We start from the raw sequence: 10268 nt of genomic DNA, 5'->3' as shown, positions 1-10268 counted from the left end.
CGCAAATTCCACACGGACAGCATCCAAGGTCAAGATCGGGACTCTGGCAATGCGAGGGGCAGCAACTCTATCAGCTGCACCATTGTGCCACACTCTATGCCACTGTGCCGCCCCACATTTCATTGGCAACTGTAATTTGATTAGAATCTCAGCTTAATAACTCAAGATTTACCTCTTCATTTCTGCATATTATTCTTGCATTTACTTACGACCATCAACAGTTTCAATGGTGGTGATAGCTAATCAGGTAAAGCAAAAAAAAGAGGCTGAAGGTGTAACCTCTGATGGAGCTTTAAAGGGACTGAGAGATACCAAACTAAAGGGGGGACAAGGCTTTGGATGGTTGACAAATACAATAACGTATAAATAATGCCCAGAGCTTGCAGCCTGGTGGTGATGGCATCTATTACCGAGCTTGAAGAAAGCAATTAAGAAAGATCTCCCAATCTCTATTGTGAGAATTTCCCTTTATCCAAAATCAGTTGCTGTCAAGCATTAGTTCACTGGACCCAATGCCCACACAGTTATTGCTAGCTGAGCAGCAAATTTTTAATGAGGGCTAACTAGAATGAACACAGCCTAACTTATAGTTAATATTTTAAACATTCTGCAGAGTACAAAGATTGGAAGATAGTCATATGATTAAGATTGAGACTGAAGTTATTAATTGCCTTATAAGGTAATGTACAGTCCTTTGACCCAAGTTCATTGTGCTCTCCAGTTCAACCATGGTGTGTCCTCCTGTACATTTGGCCAAGTAGCCCATATACCTCTTTACAATGCCACGTTCCCTGTCTGTATTAATAATGAACAAATATAAAAATCTTGATTTCCCAGTCCACTTCTACTATGACTACCCAACCCAACAATGGTATATTTCCATTGTTGTAGTGCCTCTGCAAGCAACTTCAGTTGCAAACTGTTCTCCCTGGTTTATGGGCACGGTTCTATTCCTGAGAATTGTTTGTAACCCGAATAGTTCGCGTTGCAAATATGACACGAACAAAGTTTCCGCATGACAGAAGATGCCTGCAGAAATGGGTTATCCCATGGGAACAGATATTCTGGAGAAACATTTTAAATCCTATTTGACCAATCTTACTAATGATATGGATATTAATAAATTTTAGCTCAAGCCTATCTCGAGCTAATAATTATCTTTTCAAAGATTTTACTGCAGACTCGGTTTTAAATGCTATTGATAGTTTTAAATAGGATGCTGCTGTTGGGCCAGACGGTGTAGGATTTACAAAGTGGACATAGACGTGTTAACTAGAATGTATTCTTCCAGCCAGCATTAAGAACAGTCGCTTGCAACTCTGCAGCAGATGACAAATCCATCCCACCAGTCTCCCTCAGGCTGTCACGTGTACAATTTGGGCATTTGTAAACTTCTTCTTGCCTATGGCGTGCACAACCTGATGTTGTAGATCAAGGGTAGACATCCAGGCCAGGATAGCATCAACTGAGGATAACCTATATGTTTTAAAAGTTGTCTGTGGAAATACTGTGGTTAGTTTTCAGAACTGACTAAAGCAAGTGGCACTAATAATATCAAGTCGCCATGACTTGCGGTTTCAGGGGTCAGTGTCAATGAAGCAGAGGTGCCAACATAATGGATAGTCACCTTGGTTGGTGTGAGTGCACCTGTGGTTTCAGTTGGTGTTCACAGCTAATTTCATCACACTAGACTTCATGATACCAACAATTACGGCCCGAATGTGTCTGCAATGCTCACGGATTTTAGAACTTAAAAACCGCCAAGAGACAATGTCAGACTGGTAAGTGAGGCTGGTACATTTCACTGATGACCTGCTTATATTTTTCCAGATCCTTTACTGTTGAATTTCCTACTCTTGGATATTATCAGACAGAGATTAAAATGCTGCAAGTTGTTCAGCAAAATACCCCAACTAAATCTTGGTAGCATTTGGGAGAAGGAATGACTAGATCAATGTAAAATCTTTTATTTTAGAATTCCCAGGTTAATTTGTAAGGCCTTTACTTCTAAATTCCTATAATTTTAAGTACTTAAGTATATGTATTTCTCCACTCTGGAGACATTTTGCTGAGCCACAAGTATAAGTTTAGGTTAGAAAGGAATAATGAATATAATTTAAGATCACAAATTTAGCAAAAAATAGCATAACTTAACGCCTTTCGATAGTTTAGTTTGCAATAGCCAATTTATATTTCAATTGTACATTATACATACAGAAAGCATGCATTAGAAAATGTGCTGCAAATTCACTGCTAACTCGTACCAGACATTTTGGGTTGAGTGGGAGTAAATAGGCAGAGAAAGGCATTGGCACCCTTTAATTTCCTTCAAAAGTTCTTTTTGCATTTAAGGCTTTGAAGTTTTCTTTTCCCAACAGTTAATTACTGAAACTGTCAAATTTGTGAATAATCAAACGAACCATATGATAAATTGCATTACCTTTACTAAATATGTATTATGTAACATTAAAAAACTTCAAGAAACAGTCGGCAGAGTATTTATTTACAACTTCATCTATAAACTGCAACATTTTCAAAGATTAGTCTTCATTTTATACAGTACTCACATGTGTTTTTCCCTGAACTCAAACTTCTGCCCTTATACCACTGTCTAGCTCAAAGGACAGCCTCTACTATCAGAGGAGATGCAACTCATTATAGTAATTTCTCCTACCACAAAGAATGGAACATAGTTGCATGAATTATTGGCTTTTTCCTCCTCAAAATATAGGGGATTCTATTACCACTTACAAAACACAGCTGTTTGATCAGCAGGCACAAGGAACTGCAGATGCTGGAATCTTGAGCAAAAAATACAGTGCTGGAGTAACTCAGCTGGTTGGACAGCATCTCTGGAGAACATGGATAGGCAACATTTTGGTTCAGGAACCTTCTTCAGATCCACATTCTTGGCCTTTATGAACAAGTGTCCCAACTCCATACATCATGTGCTACATTGTGTACAAGGGCTACATGGTGAAGTCCTACTGACCCATATGGCAAGCAGTGGGTTTGGCTGCAATTTATACAGTCACAGTCATAATGCTCAGAAAATGGTCTTTCAGTCAACTATGCGGACCACCAAGTACCTACCTAATTGTACTAATTTCAATTATCAGCATTTAGTCTGTGGTCTATTATGCTTTCGAATCATAGACTTGTACAGCAGAGAAACGGGTCATTCAGTCTACAACATTCACACTGACTGATTTGTCCATCTATATTATCCCATATGTCTACATTAGGTCCATTCAAGTGTCTTTTAGCACATTCCAGATATCAACCGCATTTGGTTAAAAACAAACTTTCTTTTCACATTCCCTTCTTCTCACATTAAATCCATGCCCTTTTGTTTTTGATATCCCCACCATGGGAAAAAGGTTTTGACCAACTACATTTTGCCTCATAATGTTGTACAACTTGGTAATTCAAATGCTCATCCACAAGCTTCTTGTTTAAAAAAGGATCTTCCTCAAATCCTGTCAAAACACCTTACTCCTCACCTTAAACTTCCGGTCCTAGACATCTCTGCAATGGAGAGATGTTTCTTACAACCAACTCTTTCTATGCATCTCATAATTTTGTATGCCTCTATCTACAAAGTCCCTCCTCAGCCTCCTCTGTTACAAGAAAACAAATCTAGTCTCTCCACATAAATGTGCAATTCAGTTGGTATGTGCCACACCACTTATCCTTAATAGAAACGTTTGGGCACAAAAACATCCTTGATAACAAACCAATGAGTGAATGGTCTGCAAAATTGGACCGAATTGCAGAGGCTGACACAATGTAAATATTGTAATATGCCAGGTACATTGAAATTTGACACAGTAATGTCCTATAAAGTAAAACTGCAAATGTTATTCATGGTTTATTTGGGGGGGAAATATCATCTTGTCTATATTTCCTGTTTCATTAATCACTCCATTTCTTTGAAGGTGGACCAAATATGCATTAATTGAAGAGTGGCTTTACCTGACTGTTAAACTGTTTCATTCCATAGTAAACATCCAATTCAGCTCAATTAATTCATACAACCTCTCTCTGAATTACCCAAAAATAAAAATAAATTAGTGTTACCCATGTCTTTCTTAAGTAGTCTCTCCATACTAAATTTTATTTTGGTTATTTCTCTGCAAATTATTATTGCACGTGCTTGTAAAAATGGAATTTGCATATACCCCATACTCTAATTGGAATCATGATTTAGAGATTTATTATCATTTTAAAATGTATTTGACCACAATTTTTACTTTAGGACTGCAGTGGAAGAGATAATGAATTGGAGAGGCGTGTATAGAGCACATTTAACAGCCAGTTTTTAAAGTTGTAGATTTAATTTAATTTTATTTTATTATTTCGCTAATATATTGTCATTTTTTTCCTTATCTGATCTGACACCCTTTGTCTCTTTTTCACTTGCGGATTGCTGTTACCTAGTGTGTTCAAGGATTCAGATCCAGCAATTAAGATTTTAATATTTTTAAGGAAGATTTTAATAATTTAATCAGTACATTAGTTAAAATGGATCTTGGGCTCATAGCTGTTTGAACCTTAGCACAATTCAGAAAGACAGTCAGCACACCCTTTTGGAGCTGCATAAATGGCAGTAAATGGTAATTCAGTTTCAAATGTTTTTTCAGAAAAGACAAACATAGTACCGAGTCTGACCATGAGTGAATTGAGTTGAGTGAATGGATTTCAAAACAATTGAACCACTGAAAGTGATAAGCCTGACAAATATATTTGTACCTGTTTTCTCTGACAATGGAATTTTATCAAACATCAAAAGCTAACTTGGATTTGGTGGAACTATTAAAACAAAACAAAGTGATTAGAGGTAACTAAAATCCATCAAGAGGTCTGTTTAAAAGGTTTCAAAACAATAGGACGTAATTTAAAAAGATTACATTATGAAATTTGATTTTAAATATATATTTTTTAAAAGAAGCTGAAGCAAACCTTTTTTTGTTACTTGAATAAAATCCTCAGGCAACATCTGTGGAGGAAAATGAACCTCTTTCAATCTCATCTACTTCATTTGGTGTACCCGATGTGGCCTCCTTTTCATCGATGAGACCCAGCAAGACTAGACGACCTGTGTCCTGTCCGCCAAGGCATGCTGGAGTTTCCGGTTTCTAACCATTTTAACTCTGATTCCCATTCCCATACTGGAGAAGGGTTTTGGCCCAAAACGTTGCCTATTTCCTTCGCTCCATAGATGCTGCTGCACCCGCTGAGTTTCTCCAGCATTTTTGTGTACCCCCATACTGATCTATCTGTCCTAGGCCTCCTCCACTGCCAGAGTGAGGCCACACTACCCCCCCCCACCCCCCGTCACACTGTTCCTTATCTCTCCTTCGTTCCTGCATCTCCCACCCCCCACATTTCCAATTTATCTCCCCCTTTATCCCCTCCGCCCTATCTCCTTCCACCCGCAACCTTCCCTCTGGCTTTTCATTTCACTCCTCCTTTTCTTTCCATGACATCCTTTTGCCTCTTTATCATCTCCAGCCTTTGTCACTTCACTCATCTGCAATCAACCACCAATCCCCCTGTATCCATCTGACACTTGCCAGTCTTTGTCCCATCCCTATCTCTCGCTTCCAATTTTCTCACCACATACTCCTATCAGTCAGAAGAAAGGTTCCAATCTGAAAAATTGTTTGTTCATTCCCTCAACAGGCGGTGCCGGACCCACTGAGTTCCCCCCGCACTTTGTGCCTTGCTCAAGGTACCAGCATCTGCTGTTTCTTGTGCTCTTGACATGTTCCTCTGCTGAATGAGTGCACTTTTGCTGAGGCATAGCTCCTTGCAATTCTTCCTCGCCAAGGTGAGCAAAAGGGCTGAAAAGGTGGATGTGGGTAAGGGGGAGTACAACAAAAAAGGAGGAAGAAGAAAGGTACAAAAGGAGAACAAAAAGATTCAGGAAGGGAAGGAAGTAGAAGGGAGAGGGTTGAGAAGAGTAGCAGAAAGAGGAAAGGCGAAAGAACAGAGATAGGCCAGGAAATTGGAAAAAGAGGAGGGAGATAGTAGGAAAAGGAAAGGGGAGGGAGGAAAGAGGAAGATGATGGTGGAATAAAGCAGGCAAAGAGGAATGCTATGGAACTGGAGGAGAAACAAGGGGTTAAGAGAGAAGGTGGGAATAAGCAAGTGTAGGAACAAATAGGAAGAACAAAAAACTGGAAGAGGAAGAAAAGCAGATGAGGATCAGATGGAGGGGAGGAGCATTGAAAGAGGAAAAGGGAGAGGAGAAAGTTGGAAAGCAAGGAGAACACTCAAATTCAATATCGTTACCGACACTGAACTGTTACCGATCAATTTGATGATCACAGAAAATGTTATGCATGAAACAGTGCCCATGTGGCTGACTGAAAATTATATGCATGTTTTTTTTGCTACCAATCTTAAAACTCTTTTAGTGCACAGAAAGTTCTATGGTTAAATGTCCAGAGTTCAATGTAGCACTGTGCGATGCTGTACATACAGTAATGACCAGGAAGGGAAAAAACAAACAACTTCATCGTATTGCCATTAAATTGTGATTCATGTTACAATGATCACCTCAGGTGGTGACTGAGAATAAGAACAATTTAGCAATGTTAACCAAATGAAATTTGACAAGCTTGTTAAGTGTTTGGTGAAGATCACTTGAATACTTTCAAAGACTGCGCAATAAGGAGTTAAGGAGAAGGACTGGAAAGGTAACAATCTCAGGATTACTGCCTGTGCCACGCGACAGTGAGAGTAGGAATGGAGCGAGGTGGAGGATAAATGCGTGGATGAGAGACTGGTGCAGTGGGTATGGATTCAAGTTTCTGGATCATTGGGACCTCTTTTGGGGAAGGTGCGACCTGTACAGAAAGGACGGGTTGCACTTGAACTCAAGGGAGACCAATATCCTGGCGGGGAGATTTGCAAAGGCTACTGGGGAGACTTTAAACTAGTATGGTTGGGGGGAGGGACTCAAATTGGGAAAGCTAGCAGTCATTGTGTGAAGCAGGGGGCAGAGAATGGTAGCACTCTGACCCAAAATGTAGGGGAGAGAGAAGAAAAAGAAAATAATCAGAGAATAAGAGAGGGTGGGTTTCTTAAATGTGTATATTTTAATGCTAGGAGCATTGTAAGAAAAGTGGATGAACTTAGAGCCTGGATTGACACCTGGAAGTATGATGTTGTGGCGATCAGTGAAACATGGTTGCAGGAGGGCTGTGATTGGAAACTAAATATTCCAGGATTTCATTGCTTCAGGTGTGATAGAATTGGAGGGGCAAGAGGTGGAGGTGTTGCATTGCTTATCAGGGAAGATATTACAGCAGTGCTTTGGCAGGATAGATTAGAGGGCTCGTCTAGGGAGGCTATTTGGGTGGAACTGAGAAATGGGAAAGGGGTAGCAACACTTATAGGGGTGTATTATAGACCGCCAAATGGGGAGCGAGAATTGGAAGAGCAAATATGTAAGGAGATTGCAGATATTAGTAGTAAGCACAAGGTAGTGATTGTGGGAGATTTCAATTTTCCACACATAGACTGGGAAACACATTCTGTAAATGGGCTGGATGGGTTGGAGTTTGTAAAATGTGTGCAGGATAGTTTTTTGCAACAATATATAGAAGTACCTACTAGAGAAGGGGCAGTACTGGACCTCCTGTTAGGAAATGAGATGGGTCAGGTGGCAGAGGTATGCGTTGGGGAACAGTTCGGGTCCAGTGATCACAATACCATTAGTTTCAATATAATTATGGAGAGGGACAAAACTGGACCTAGGGTTGAGATTTTTGATTGGAGAAAGGCTAACTTTGAGGAGATGCGAAAGGATTTAAAAGGAGTAAATTGGGACAGTTTGTTTTATGGGAAAGATGTGGAAGAGAAATGGAGTACATTTAAAGGTGAAATTTTAAGAGTACAGAATCTTTATGTCCCTGTTCGGTTGAAAGGAAATCGTAAAAATTGTAAAGAGCCATGGTTTTCAAGGGAAATTGGACACTTGGTTCGGAAAAAGAGGGAGATCTACAATAGTTATAGGCAGCATGGAGTAAATTAGGTGCTTGAGGAGTATAAAGAATGTAAAAAGAATCTTAAGAAAGAAATTAGAAAAGCTAAAAGAAGATATGAGGTTGCTTTGGCAAGTAAGGTAAAAGTAAATCCGAAGGGTTTCTACCGCTATATTAATAGCAAAAGGATAACGAGGGATAAAATTGGTCCATTAGAGAGTCCGAGTGGCCAACTATCTGCAGAGCCAAAAGAGATGGGGGAGATATTGAAGTTTCTTTTCTTCGGTATTCACCAAGGAGAAGGATATTGAATTATGTGAGGTAAGGGAAACAAGTAGAGTAGCTATGGAAACTATGAGGATCAAAGAAGAGGAAGTACTGACACTTTTGAGAAATATAAAAGTGGATAAGTCTCCAGGTCCGGACAGGATATTCCCTAGGACATTGAGGGAAGTTAGTGTAGAAATAGCAGGGGCTATGGCAGAAATATTTCAAATGTCATTAGAAACGGGAATAGTGCCGGAGGATTGGCGTACTGCGCATGTTGTTCCATTGTTTAAAAAGGGGTCTAAGAGTAAACCTAGCAATTATAGACCTGTTAGTTTGACGTCAGTGGTGGGCAAATTAATGGAAAGAATACTTAGAGATAATATATATAAGCATCTGGATAAACAGGGTCTGATTAGGAACAGTCAACATGGATTTGTGCCTGGAAGGTCATGTTTAACTAATCTTCTTGAATTTTTTGAAGATGTTACTCGGGAAATTGATGAGGGTAAACATAGAAACATAGAAACATAGAAATTAGGTGCAGGAGTAGGCCATTCGGCCCTTCGAGCCTGCACCGCCATTCAATATGATCATGGCTGATCATCCAACTCAGTATCCCGTACCTGCCTTCTCTCCATACCCTCCATAAAGCAGTGGATGTTGTGTATATGGACTTCAGTAAGGCCTTTGACAAGGTTCCTCATGGAAGGTTGGTTAAGAAGGTTCAATGGTTGGGTATTAATGGTGTAGTAGCAAGATGGATTCAACAGTGGCTGAATGGGAGATGCCAGAGAGTAATGGTGGATGGTTGTTTGTCAGGTTGGAGGCCAGTGACGAGTGGGGTGCCACAGGGATCTGTGTTGGGTCCACTGTTGTTTGTCATGTACATCAATGATCTGGACGATGGCGTGGTAAATTGGATTAGTAAGTATGCAGATGATACTAAGATAGGTGGGGTTGCGGGTAATGAAGTAGATTTTCAAAGTCTACAGAGAGATTTATGCCAGTTGGAAGAGTGGGCTGAAAGATGGCAGATGGAGTTTAATGCTGATAAGTGTGAGGTGCTACATCTTGGCAGGACAAATCAAAATAGGACGTACATGGTAAATGGTAGGGAATTGAAGAATGTAGGTGAACAGAGGGATCTGGGAATAACTGTGCACAGTTCCCTGAAAGTGGAATCTCATGTAGATAGGGTGGTAAAGAAAGCTTTTGGTGTGCTGGCCTTTATAAATCAGAGCATTGAGTATAGAAGTTGGGATGTAATGTTAAAATTGTACAAGGCATTGGTGAGGCCAATTCTGGAGTATGGTGTACAATTTTGGTCGCCTAATTATAGGAAGGATGTCAACAAAATAGAGAGAGTACAGAGGAGATTTACTAGAATGCTGCCTGGGTTTCAGCAACTAAGTTACAGAGAAAGGTTGAACAAGTTAGGGCTTTATTCTTTGGAGCGCAGAAGGTTAAGGGTGGACTTGATAGAGGTTTTTTAAATGATGAGAGGGATAGACAGAGTTGACGTGGAAAAGCTTTTCCCACTGAGAGTAGGGAAGATTCAAACAAGGGGACATGACTTGAGAATTAAGGGACTGAAGTTTAGGGGTAACATGAGGGGGAACTTCTTTACTCAGAGAGTGGTAGCTGTGTGGAATGAGCTTCCAGTGAAGGTGGTGGAGGCAGGTTCGTTTTTATCATTTAAAAATAAATTGGATAGTTATATGGATGGGAAAGGAATGGAGGGTTATGGTCTGAGCGCAGGTATATGGGACTAGGGGAGATTATGTGTTCGGCACGGACTAGAAGGGTCGAGATGGCCTGTTTCCGTGCTGTAATTGTTATATGGTTATATGGTTAATAAGAAAATGCCTTCAGGATCAAGGCTAAATCAAACCTTTATATTAAAACAATGTAATCAAATAATGACAAGAGTTTGGAGCAGTGAGAAATCAAAGCAACAATATTGCAAAAATAGCATAAATACAAATGAGTTTCTGCCTCATCCCC

General features: G+C 39.9%; 1 protein-coding gene across 3 annotated transcripts in view; it reads right to left on the bottom strand.

Annotated features, from left to right (window-relative positions):
- The window catches only part of dym (dymeclin), a 327900-nt gene that overhangs the window by 78808 nt on the left and 238824 nt on the right, over positions 1 to 10268 (bottom strand). The window lies entirely within an intron of this gene.

Source organism: Amblyraja radiata, chromosome 1 (genome assembly GCF_010909765.2).
Source record: "Amblyraja radiata isolate CabotCenter1 chromosome 1, sAmbRad1.1.pri, whole genome shotgun sequence".
NCBI classification, from domain to species: domain Eukaryota; kingdom Metazoa; phylum Chordata; class Chondrichthyes; order Rajiformes; family Rajidae; genus Amblyraja; species Amblyraja radiata.
Note: the sequence above shows the minus strand (reverse complement) of the source record. Positions and strands in the feature narration are given on the sequence as shown.